This window comes from Pristis pectinata, chromosome 11, assembly GCF_009764475.1.
Source record: "Pristis pectinata isolate sPriPec2 chromosome 11, sPriPec2.1.pri, whole genome shotgun sequence".
Lineage (NCBI taxonomy): Eukaryota > Metazoa > Chordata > Chondrichthyes > Rhinopristiformes > Pristidae > Pristis > Pristis pectinata.
In genome coordinates, this window is record NC_067415.1 from 41,165,508 (window position 1) to 41,178,853 (window position 13,346).

Here is a 13,346-nt window from a genome sequence, read left to right on the forward strand (position 1 = left end):
ATACCTCAGCTGGTCAAGCTCTGAAGTGCAATTTTCAGGCTGATTTTGCAACCGAGGAAATCTACTTTTTCCCCATGAAATAAAAGCAGAAAATGCTGGAAAAACTCAGCAGATCAGGCAGCATCTGTGGAAAGAGGAAGTGTCAACACTTTGGGACAGAGAGCTTTTGTCAGAGTTTTGACGAAGTGTTTCAGACCTGAAATATTGACTGCTTCCCTTTCCGTAGATGCTACCTGACCTGTTGAGTTTTTCTAACTTTTTTAGTTTCTGTGCGAGATGACTCCATGACAACTTCAGATTTCCAGTATCTGCAGTTTTCTCCGAATTTCATTGCCAACAATTTACCTGTCCCAGAAACGTCTGTTCGTAACACTGCTTGTAGGAGTGATACCACGCAGTCCCCATGGAAAACAAAGGATTCCAAGCCAGCAGCACCATCAGGTATACCCATAAATGAGATGCTAACATAATGAAAATTCAATTTATGCATGCTCAACCAAAGTAGCTTGTGCTTTTGACAGAATTATACCATCCCACACCCAACATAACAGATCACTCTGGTACAACCAGTCACAGGAGTAGACAACTAGTGGGAGGATGAGCCTTCATGAACACCCCCATCTTAATGATAGCAAAGCTTAACGTGCATAACCATCTTCAGAGTCAAGTAGATGACCTCTCTCAGCCTCTTCCTGTGGTTCATATCATCACAGAAATATTGTCAGATAATTCAATATATTTAATTAGCACAGTGTTAAGAAGTAACAAAATCCTTTGAAAACTAACATTTCTTTTGGATGTGTGAGGAAACTGGAGCACCTAAGGCAACCTGTGCAGGTATAGGGAGAACATGCAAACTACACGCACAGCAGTCAAGGTCAAATGGAGCACAGTGCCTGGATCAGTGAGGCAGCAGCACTAACTACTGCACCACCACTAAATTTCAAGTGTAGGTAGTTAGACTCTCTCTTGTTGAAGAGGGTCATTTCATGGCAATTATATGGCATAAATTTCACTTCTCACTTCTCAAACATGGTTGCAGAGTGGAGGAATTACAAATGGAACTGAACAGTATGCAGTCTTGAGTGAACATCTCCACCTTTAACCGTGCCGTGGAGAAAAAGTCATTGATGAAGCAACTGAATATATTGGAGCCTTTGTCATTGCGCTGAAGAGCTCCTGAAGGAAAGTCCACAGTCTGAAACAATTGATCTCCAACAACCAGAGCTGCCTCTGTGCAACATACATCACTGTGCAGCAATGGTCAATGGCTTCAGTTCCACAAGAGCTCAATGATGCACATGACATAGACTTCAAAGGCAGTTACCTTTGTAATCCAATTGGAATGAAGTCTGGAACCAAGTGATTCTGCTGGAACCCAAACTGAATATTGGCTGAGTAGGTGGCATTTGATAGCACTGCTGATAACATGTTACATTATTTTCCTAATAACTGAAAGTAGACTGTCAGCTCTGTGATTAGTCAGATTGAATTTGTCCTGCTTTTTGTGCAATCCTATTGATTCTACTGTTTCTTGATGAAATGAATCAGTAAAGTAGAGCAAGTACGCATTAGGACTTGGGTAGAGTTCGAATTGATGGTGATTACTGGCCAATGTTGACCTGAAAAGCCAAAGGACCCGTTTCTGTGCTGTGTGATTCTATCACTCTCGAGCAAAGGGAATGGGTCTCAACAACAACCCTCTTATGACACTAAATACCTCCACAACTAGCTGCATAGTCGAGCTGTTCCAGTCCAATCTCTTTACTGGTCATGTGTCCATCAGAAACACAAGCAAGGATACAGGGTCTAAACTTCAGAGATGTTGCAAAATGATCTCTGAGCTTCCTAACATCGCATACAATAATGATTACAATAGTGTTCATTTCAATATGAAATTCTTCAGATCTGGACCATAGTCAGGGTTGGGCTTATGAAGAACAAGTAAAACCTATGCCACACAGATGACAGACAATGGAACTCTGCTATAAAAGAACAGGCACCTCCTACACTCACCCAAAATGGTCTAGACCTGGTTGTAATACCATGTGCCTTTCCTACAGACATTCTCACTTCAGGAAATAGCTTATATACATCTACTCCACGGCAAAAATCTTTACCGTGTTACAAGTGACGATAACATACCAATACCATTTAGAAAAGAGTTGCAGTTCCTAATAAATTTAAGATTCCAAATAAATTCATCACTTTCAATACGTACACCCTCAGTCTTATAAATTCAAGGAAACACAACTCGAGTTAATGTAACCAGTCCTAATAATGTAGGCAGTCTGTTGCTAGTCATAATAATTATTTTAAATCTAACTGACCAAAACTGCAGAGGGGTACTGAAGCTTAGGACAAAAAAGGAACCACATTAGGAGCACAAGGGGGTTGGCCTAAGAGAAAAAGTACAAATGCTGGAGGTCCTTGACTAACTTTTGTTTTTGAGTCGTGAACTTGATAGCGTCAGTTGATTTGTATGGGACTGGGAGGCAAGAGAAGAAATTATGGCAGATAACTGTTTACATTCACAAAACATTCCAGCACTGCATCTGATGATCAGAGCTCTGAATTCACTTGATTGTCACTTCCATCTGCTGATAGACTGATCTTCAGTTAATTTTATCCCTCATACGAAAACAAATTGATTTTTGACTTTATCTGTAGACAAAAGAAGCAAGGTGGAACTAATTGGTCCAATTCTAGACAGCAAGTTAGCCAGACCTGATTTAATTTGACTCCTCCTTCATCCTTCAACTTTCTCCCTCTCTCCACCCTGCATTTTTACATGAAAGTAAGATAAGTCAATGGTAAACAAAGTACTTTGCAATCCAATTTTCTTAACAAAAGGTGCAAGTTTGGGCATTTACAAAACTCTAAATCCAACATTTTAGCAATCATTGTATTTTTCTTTTCAATGTATATAAACTGCTTTTCTAACATGCAGTTTGTGTGCAAGCATCATATCCTTGCTACTACATTGATGAAACATAACGAGTCCTACTTCTGTAAATGACAACACTGTCTTTTGTCATTGGAGTGACTTTGATAGGATGGAACTGCACTGCCCCACTGAGGTATAGAGAGATCACCAAGCTAGCTGAATAATGATATAATCCACAGCAATGCATGAAGATAATTATAAAAAAGTAAGAAACGTATTGAAAGTGATGAATTTATTTGGAATCTTAAATTTATTAGGAACTGCAATTGTTTTCTTTTCTAAACGGTATTGGTATGTTATTGTCACTTGTACCAAGGTACAGTGAAAAACTTGTCTTGCATACCATTCATACAGATCAATTCATCACACGGTGCATTGAGGTAGTACAGGGTAAAACAATAACGGAATACAGAGTAAAGAGTCACAGCTGCAGGGAAGTGCATTGCAGGTAGACAATAAGGTGCAAAGTCATAACAAGGTAGCTTGTAAGGTCAAGATTCTATATCATCATATCAGGGAACAGTTCAATAGTCTTATCACAGTGGGATAGAAGCTGTCCTTAAGGCTGGTGGTATGTGCCCTCAGGATCCTGTATCTTCTGCCTGATGGAAGAGGGGAGAAGAGAGAATAACCCGGGTGGGTGGGGTCTTTGATTATGCTGGTTGTTTCACCAAGGCAGCGAGAGGTATAGACAGGAAAATAGGAAAATGAAATTCAAGAGCATATAGAAGCTAACGGGACCGGTTATGTAATTGTCGTATTTCTTTAAGAACATAGCTTAAGTGCAAAATGAAAATAATTTTTAAAAGTGCAAATGTTAAAAAAACTACAGATGCTGGAAATCTGAAACAAGAGAACAAAAAGTGCTGCAAACACTCAGCAGGTCAGGCAGTATCTGTAGAAGGAGAAACAGTTAACATTTTCAGTTCCCAGTTTTGATCAAGGGTCCTGGACCTGAAATACAACTGCTGCCTGACTTCTGAGCGTTTCCAGCATTTTCTGTTCATAAACGTAAATGTCTTTATTTAGTTTAACTTCTTTTAGTCACTGTTTAAAAGACTTGTAGGTTTCACAAATTAGCCATCACAAAACTGAAACATAGGATCCCACACACACACACATATATATACCTAGACACACACATATAGATTAGTGCGAATAGCATAGCCTATCCTCCCATTGTAACCTATTTACTGTCCAGTCAAAATGGTGCCTTATTTTCAGGATAGTTGCAGGGTTGCAGCCTCCTGAGACTTCTCTGGATTGTTTAAAAGGGGAATACTGCAATCAGAAATCACTGTTTGATTATTTACAAAAATTTGATGCACAATTTTCCTGAGCATGATTCAACACAAAAATCCATATGACAATTATTTCCAGAGGAATAGACTTGACCACATTGAATATTGAAATATGGCTTGCGTGAAGCCAATATTCAAAAACATGCTTTGTGGCCAAGGAAAGGCAAAGATTAAAAATCTTGCCAGAAAGTGAAATTGGAGATGCCCTGAATGACCAAGTCGAACTGTAATTTGAAAATTTGTGATTTTGCCATTTCTCAGGTCATGACCTGAGAGACATATTGATTTGAAAATTGAGAATATGTTAAGTTAAATGAGGCTAATATTCGTATAGGAACTACAAAATACTGCAGATTAAACCTATTTCTATTCTGCTGTCATTGACCTTGCTTGATGACACTGGCTGATGGAAGGTCTTGGATGCATGTCCAAAAAATTGTCCTTCCAGATTTTAATCAGAGCCCACCTAAAGAAGCAGCTCCTGTGGATTGGCAGGGCCAACGGCAACCCTAGTTGACTGAACCCAGAACCAAAGCCTTTTCCTGTCTTTTCTTATTTAGATTGAGAGAAAGTCCAGCAGCCCCACCTTGTCCATACACAAGGATGACTAGATGACTACACCTTGAGTTGAGTCCTGAAGAAAGGTCCTGACCTGAAACGTTGACCATCTGCTTTTCTCCACGGATGCTGCCTGACCTGCTGGTTTCCTCCGGCATCTTGTTTTTTCTTCGTTCTTTTTTCATCTAGATTCCAGCTTCTGCAGTCTTTGTTTCTCTCAGTGACTACATTGTTGTTAACAGCAGGCCAAAATAATCTTCCAGAGCAGCTCAGTCCTCAACTCCACTGGAAGTAACACGCCTTAAATTATAGCCTGTACCTAAACACATGACCTTTACCAACTGAAAGGACAAGGGCAGTAAAAGCACAAGAGCACCACCACCTGGAAATTGACCTCCAAGCCACACACCATCCTGTCTTGGAAATGTATCCTTCACCATCGCTGGGTCTAAATCCTGGAACTCTCTCCCTAACAATTATACCCACACCTCAAGGACTGCAGTTCAAGAGGGCACCTCACCATCACCTTCTCAAGAGCAACTAGGGATGGGCAATTAAATGCTGGCTCAACCTGCGAAGCCCACATCCCTTGAATGATAAAAGAAGTGCTATAGGTATTATCTATTGCAACCCGTAGACAACCTGGGCAGAATACCTCTGCTTTGCTGGAAATAGCTTTGAAATGTTGCTCCAGTCTTTTGATATTTTTTGATGAACAGATGCTATTTACTGTTGAGTCCATTTGCTTTGGGGTCTTCATGTGGGATTCTGACAGGTAGATGGAAGAGTCTGATGCATTGAGCATTTGAATCCAAGATGTCAATAGTTGTCTGGGAGGCAAATCAGTTGAAGTCTTGACAGGTAGCCATAATGGTTCAAAATATCCCTCCAGTATTCCTGGAGACTTGAGGACTGACAATTTTTGCTCATGTCAGCTTGGTGGCAAGGGGACCCTGCTCAAGATGAACATATTACACAAATAAAAACAACCTCAAGTCTGAAAGTAAGACCCCACTCTGAAATGTTCATGTTTTCTGTATCTGAGACTTCTGAAACAAATGCTTAGACTTTCACTTGGAAACTTGGTGGCTAAAGCTGCTAGAAGGCTCTTATACAATTGGAATGAACCAGGCTCTGGATGACTCTGATTGTTGTTGGATCATGGCTGTGACACTCAATTTTATTTGATGAAGCTGAACTGTCAAATGTTGTTGCCAGAGTTCTCCTTCACTTTAATAAAGGGAACCCAGTAAGGTGCTGGGTCTGGGTGTGTAGGAAGCATCATACTGATTAAACAAGATTTGAAACAAAGAGGATAACTTATACAGAAGTTTTCGCATCCCTTTCTGAATGCCCCAAAGCATTTTAGAAATAAAGAAACACTTTTGAAGAGTCATCACTATTGGAAATTTGATGACAACTAGATTTTTTTTTAGTGAGAGTAAAGGATTAAACTGGCCAAAACTGAGCAGAACTTTCCTGCACTTCTTCAAAACAATGCATGAGATCTTCTACATCTGAGCATATAGTTGTGGTCTCAGTTTAATGTCTGTTTTGAAAGAAAGATCACCAAACAGTGCAGTACTGTCTCAGTTTCACAAGTAATTATCAGTCAAGGTTTTATGTACCAAGTCCCCAGAGTGCTACTTGAACTTTTGGTATATAATGTGTGTACATATTTTTGAGAACTATTTTGCACTACATGGTATAATTTTGGATACATTGTTGAGGCAACCACAACTTTTAGTGAGGTATTGTTAACCATCAATAAAGAATCAATAAAAGATAGAAACTTTATCCCATTAACTTGCCTTACTATGCATCAATAAAGAGAAGAAACAACAGACACAACAGAACCCAAAAACCGTTCGCATGTACTACCAACTGATCTGTGATGTCTGCAGAGAAGAAAAAGACAAAACTGATTTGAAAAATTCACTCACAATGGTCAATTGTAGCTTTCTCATTGTACACTCAAAGATAAGCTTCACAGAAACTTTACAAGACTGTTAATTCCCAGGTTGTTAGTGAGTTTTGTCATTTGCATTGGTCCCAGAAAGGATAACAGTACCTTTGGGTGCAGAGAGTAGCTTAATCAGTATATATCCAGTTCAAGTTCATGTATTACAGAGTGATGTGTGCTGAAATCAGTGTAGAGCAGCACGAGCAGAAAATACCAGTCCTTTGCATCAATGCAGAGAACTCAGTTTGTGCTTGGAATTTACAGATGCCAAAAGGTGGATCTGAAAGTTTTAAAATTGCAGTATTACTGGTGCAGCATATTTTTCCATAATGATGGTCTGTTAGCATGTCTGACGACAGTGATTTAAACTAGGATTACTCTCTGCAGGACTGACAACAGTTAGGATGTTCTTGATTGAATTATAGTCGGACGGGTACGTATGTGTCTGCATTAAAAATGTGAAGCATGAAATGGATGAGAGGACAGGTTAATAATTAATATGATATAGGTTCAACTGGAAAATATTAACTAAACGCTTTGGGTCAAAACTTGCTACGTCGTGAGTGAGAAGGCAAAAAGTGCTGATGTAGAAGAATCCTGATGTTAAGTTGCCTTGATGATGCTCACCATATACATTTCTCTTGCTTTTCCTTCCCCATTTCTACTTCCACTGCCCTTCCAAAAGATCAGTGTAATGAGGTACTAAGGAAAGGTACTGAAAATTTGATAAGATTCTTGGCACTTCTAAAATCGCCTAAAACCACAAATAATCAATAATATGTGTTTATTCATTATGTGAGGAAATACTCCTCTCTATTATACACCTCTCAGTCAAGTGCAACCTTTGAAAAGGTTGTGCTAAAGAACTGATTATATACGAAATAGAAATATTGCTGAAAGAAAGATAACTTGATAGTATCCTGTATTAATAAACAAGTTGGATTAGGTGTAATGTGTTTCATATTCAATTTGGTCCAACTCAGAACTCTGACATGTTAATTAACTTGAAATGCAAAACTCCGCCCCCCCCCCCCCCCAAAGATGATTTGATGACCTTAAAGAACAAATGGATCAGTCCCAATGTGTACAAATTGATGCAGTTAATAGTTCCGGTCAAAGACCCTTTGTTAGAACTAGTCTTTGACTTGAAATGTTAACTCTGTTCCTCTTCCTATGGATGCCGCCTGACATGCTGACTATTTCTAGCATTTCATGTTTTTATTTTGGATTTCCAGGATCTTCAGGTTTTTTTTTCAAATTTTGTGTACAAATTTATACAAAGTAGTTACCCTAAACAGTTGCCTGACACTCAAAGTTTTGGAGATCTAAAAAATCAGTTGCTGTTCTTTTCAAAACCTTGATGACTCAATTTTTCCAAAAAAAAAAGTAGTTCTAGTTCTAGGTTGTTTTTATCCACATTAATGTGGATTAGCATGGGTTAGGCTGTGACCCTTTGAGGCTGAACAGTTTCTACTGTAAAATTACAGAGCTGAACAAAGTAATCAAACTCTAAACATAAGCTTATGGACAGGCTTAAAGTCATGTACTCATGTTGCCTCAGGCCCAAAAATTGGATTTCAGTTTCTCATTCAAAATGAAAGCAGTTTTCTGCAGAGATTGGACCAAAAAAAGTGTTTTTAAAATAATTAACTTTTGACTCGTTCTTTCAGTGCCTGTAAGCACAAACAGGGCAAGAGCAACTTATGGGCACTCCGTCCATAATCTATTTCCTTTTAATTACTATGGACAAAGGCACAATGCATTTGAACTATTTTTTGTAAATGGATAATGAAGAACATTTTACACAACAACTGTGTGTGTATTTTGATAAATACAATGTCATTAATTATTTTCTCAAACTTTAAAGCTGTTCAAGTTTACCAAATATTTCCAAAAGTCATGATGATTCTAACAAAAATGAATCACTTCCATAAAAAGCAGATACAGCATTCTTTTTCTAAATCTGTGTAACAGTATAATTTTTCAAAAATTACAGCAGATGGGAACTTAGTAAAAAGGTGATATCTCCAGAATGCTTCTGTAAAAATGATGAATAAAAAATCCTTCTGGACCACACAATCCATTGTTGCACAAACAATGCATTGAGTTGAAGATTACTTAATGACATACAAGTATCTTATCGAATCAATGCCACCAAAGTTTAAGGTAATGTCACAAAATTTAATCTAATTTTCGATCCATATTTTTGTGGTGTCCTGGTTGCAGTCGTCTTTCTGAACCAAAAGGACTTTTCCAAGTACTCAAGAGGAAAATTACCATCTTTCATCAGTTCTTTAAATATTTATTTAAACTTCAGGAGACAATTCAAGGTGTTGAAAGCGACAGAAACAGGGACATACCAACCATCTACATAATTTATTAATTTGGATGAGACATTTTGTAGTAACCCCACAAATATTCATAACTGTAATAGATCATGACTTGAAGATGGACTTAATATAATCTACTGTAAAAGGACATTATTACTTAACATGTGTGTCTTTCTCTGTACTGGGAAGGATAAAAGGATCTAAAACTGGATTACTATAATTCATTTCTACCATTAATGCTAACAGGATATACTCTTCTGTTAAGCTTTCCTGCTTTACTATTCCAAGGCCAATCATTCCCATTAAAATAAGCTCTTCATATATTCAGCAAGCTACTAGCCACCAAAGCTCAATGCTAAATATACAACTAGAATGTTAATCACACTGGTAAAACAAGCTCTTCAATTAAGCATTTTATTTTTACTGCTTAAGTAAGGGAATCATTCTAAAATAAATAAAACTCCACAAACACATTCACAAGTAAAAAGTATGGTGCTCAAAACATAGGACTTAATCAAATTGCCTGAAATGAAAGGAATACCTTTCTTTTTCTGTTCAAGATCATTCTAATTCCATTTCTGTGAAAATCAGATCCAGAAATTCTGGCCATTGAACCAATGTCTTTGCGTGTGTGATTTCTGTGAAGACAGAAAAAATGTTTTACATGAGACTAAGTGAAATGTTCAGAAGAAGTCTGTGAGAAGAAAAGTCTTTAAGCAAGATCATTGTATACTTTCATTTACTGGCACTTTTACAGAAATAATGCAGATACCTAAAGCTGATTCATAGTGAACGGAAGCTTTATTCTTGCATGAGATTACTTGTTCAATACATAAAGTACCATCCGCAATCATATTTTACATCATGGTTTCCTGCATTGTAAAGTATAATTTCACAGAATGAAATAAAAGTAACAAATACAGACAGTAAAACAATTACAAAATAATAAAGGATTATAAATCCACATAGAAAGACAACCAAAATCTTTAGCAATAACTCAGTTAAGATTCAATTAACAAAATAACCCTCAGGTTAATCGAAAGGATTCTGATTAAAATAGATTGCAGTGCAGATGTCAGGAACTTCATTACAAACAATCGGTTAAGCATTGGAGACACAAGAAACCGCAGATGTTGAAATCTGGAACAACAAATAATCTGCTGAAGGAACTCAGCAGGTAGAGCAACACCTGTTGGGGGGGGGAAATTGTCATTTCTTTCACCCCACAGACACTGCTTGACCCGCTGAGTTCCTCCAACAGATTGTTTGTTGCAATTGGTTGAGCATTGCTGCACTTGGAGCTCCATGTGGTCCCAAATTGAATTGTTTACTGAATGTTATGCTTCATTGGTGGAGAAGCATACCTGTGACAGTAATGTTCATATATTTCGGGTCATGAAGTATTTTACAGATTTCATCATAACTAAGAAACCATGCTGTTACCAGAAAGGTGTAGATTGTGCTGCTTAAATCATTGCAGGGAAACGTCTGCTTAAAATGTCACATCATTTCCATAATATTATGGTGGATTTTGACCAACTGCCTGCTCAGAAAGGACAAAATTACTTCCACAGTTATAACTAGGTTACCTATGCCTGCAGAGATGCAACAGAGCTACTTACCTTGTTGTTGATAAATGAGGAGGTTCCTCTTGTTGCCCGGGGAAGAAAATAAGGCATGGGAGCAGTCATTGAAAAGAGTCAACTAGTTTCTTTCAAAATGCTCCACAGGCATTTTTTCAAAAGGTAATTAACTCCCTTTGGTGGAGCCTTGGGTAGAACTCATCCAAACATCTGTCTGGATACAGATTCCTCTATACTCATTACAATTTGGATTGCATCATAAATCTAACAGTTGTGGTTTTGCCCAAGGACCACTTCCCAAGGCCATTGACTCACTTGCATCTCTCTCTCCCCCAAAGGAATTTTGGAAATAGATCTAGGAATTTGAGGATTTAGTATTTAATTCCAAACTTTTAGTTTGATTAAACTTGAAATAAATCAGTTGAGATAGCTCAAATGATTTGCCTTTATCAATAAATTAAAAATAAAAACAAGAGAAAAGAAATTGACTCCAGCTGTATATAATTTTTTTTATTAGACAATCAACTCTTCTTCAATTTCAGCCACTGTCTCTTTGGAGTGCCATCTGTGGCCAATGTATTCCACATTTGCAACCAAGTTCAGGATGTTGTATGATCAAGACCTGCTCCAGAGATTAACACGGCTCATGGCTGGCATTTTTAGTGCGGTACTAAGAGAGTGCGGAACCATCATTGGTGCCTTGTCTCAAAGGAACTGGTGAGCAAAGGGCCTGAACACTCACTCAGGAATGCATCAAAGATCCCATGGTTCTAGTTTGTAGAAAGCAGGGGAAGTTATCCTGAGCATCTGAGAAAATATAAAATTTTCATTGAATATCATAAAACAGATTGATTATTCCTCACTACATGACTGTTGGAAGCTTATTGTACATGTTATGCCTATTCCTCTCTATGATTGCAATTCTTATATTGAAAAGGCTGTTGGTGCCCAATAGTCTTACTCCACTGGACTCAAGTAGGTATCCATGTTTCTTAAAATCTCTCAAATTTTAAAATTAGTTTTCATCCAAAAAAGAGACAGGAGGTGTGAAATATAGCTGCAATATACTTTGGCACCTGTAAGATTATTGACCCATTCATTTAGTTTGGTTCTAAAAATCTGTAAAAATACAAGTTAATTACTGGAATCCATAGTGGTTTGTAATTTGCATGAACAAGCTACTACAAAAAATCACATTACTTTATTTATAGATTCTGAAGTTCACACTAGTTCAATGACTAAGCTCTTATTCTGGTTACTTCATAATAATCAGAATAAAAGTTTTTTTTTGCATTTTCCAGTAACTGCACAATACTTTTGCTTCCTGCAGTACTGAAAACATTTAATTTTCAGGCACTATGTTCAAGCTCTTTATTTCTTTTGGGGTAATTAAACTGATTTAACCAAAGTTGATGCCAAGCAGATTTAGTTCTCATTCTTCAAATTCCATCGCTGCAAGGCTTTGTAAATACCAGCATTAACAAGATGCACCTGTCGGAATATTGCTCAAAATTCCAAGTTATTCCAGATTTTCTGAGAATCCCCAGCACATGTTTGCCATAATCTGGATCATGGACAATTATCAGGCCAAGGAATTTAACAGTTGTTCTCAAGAAAGCTTAGTACTCTTCTGAGGTAAATCTGGGCTATCAACTTCATAAGATATTATCTTAGCCTTCTCATTTTGTTTACCTACTGTCTAACTTCTTGTGTGTCCACTGGATTCACTTGCTTGCTTCTTAGTTTCTTTTTAAACTAATGGGGAAATTAACCATTGTAGGAGGTTATGGTGTTAAAAATAGGGTTATTTCTGCCCTTCCTTTTGATTCTTCAACAAACAAAGTGTTAAAATAGAATCTGCCTTTCCTTCCAAAATACAAAATGAAGGTTAGAGATGATGTGCCTGTAAAATCAGGTCAGGATGATTGATTTGGAATTTAATCAAGATTCTGAACCTTGCTCCAGATGTCAATCAAATTGCACATAACTAAGGCACTAATCGGTCTTCTGAACAGATATAGTAAATGTGCACCTGCTCATCAGCATTTTAAGCAACAGTTTGCACTAGACTATAATGACTGATTAATCACTGTTTTCAGAAGTGCTTGGACTGTTTAAATACACAGGAATCCTCCAATGGAGTTAACTTTGGCTAAAACTGCAAAGTCAATTGAAATTTCCTTCATCATTAAAGATATACTTGAAACTCCAATTGAAGTATCCTAGCACCTATCAAACTACTTAACAATGAGCTCTCAATGTATTTTTATCATTTATGCACATCTTGTTTTTATTTTAATGCAGTTGAAGTAATTAAAATATCTGGACTTGTAATTTTTATTTCTGGCTTTAAGAAAGATTTTGGTTCATAAACTGTGCCAAATTAAGAGGCCCCTCTTTTGACATAAATACAAAACAAAGCTGTTGATGGAAACCCGGACTGTATCAATGGTTCAATTGTCAGTACAGGAAGTGATTGTTAGCTTTGCTGTCATTTTACCAGTTTGCTAATTAAGATGAAAATCCCAGATCTTGCTTACATATGTTCTGACAAGTTTACTCGTTATAGATCAATGTTGTTATCCTCTTGGGACACCTAATGTCCTGTTTAACACATCACTCAATGAAGCTAGGCAGCCTTATCCTTCTGAAGTCTTCCAAATA

General features: G+C 37.4%; 1 protein-coding gene across 1 annotated transcript in view; it reads right to left on the reverse strand.

Moving 5' to 3' along the window:
• The window catches only part of tenm4 (teneurin transmembrane protein 4), a 1,444,950-nt gene that overhangs the window by 928,143 nt on the left and 503,461 nt on the right, over positions 1–13,346 (reverse strand). Inside the window, 2 exon segments of the mRNA XM_052026216.1 lie at positions 9,641–9,737; positions 9,872–9,971. The gene's annotated coding sequence lies outside the window, so the exon portion shown is untranslated.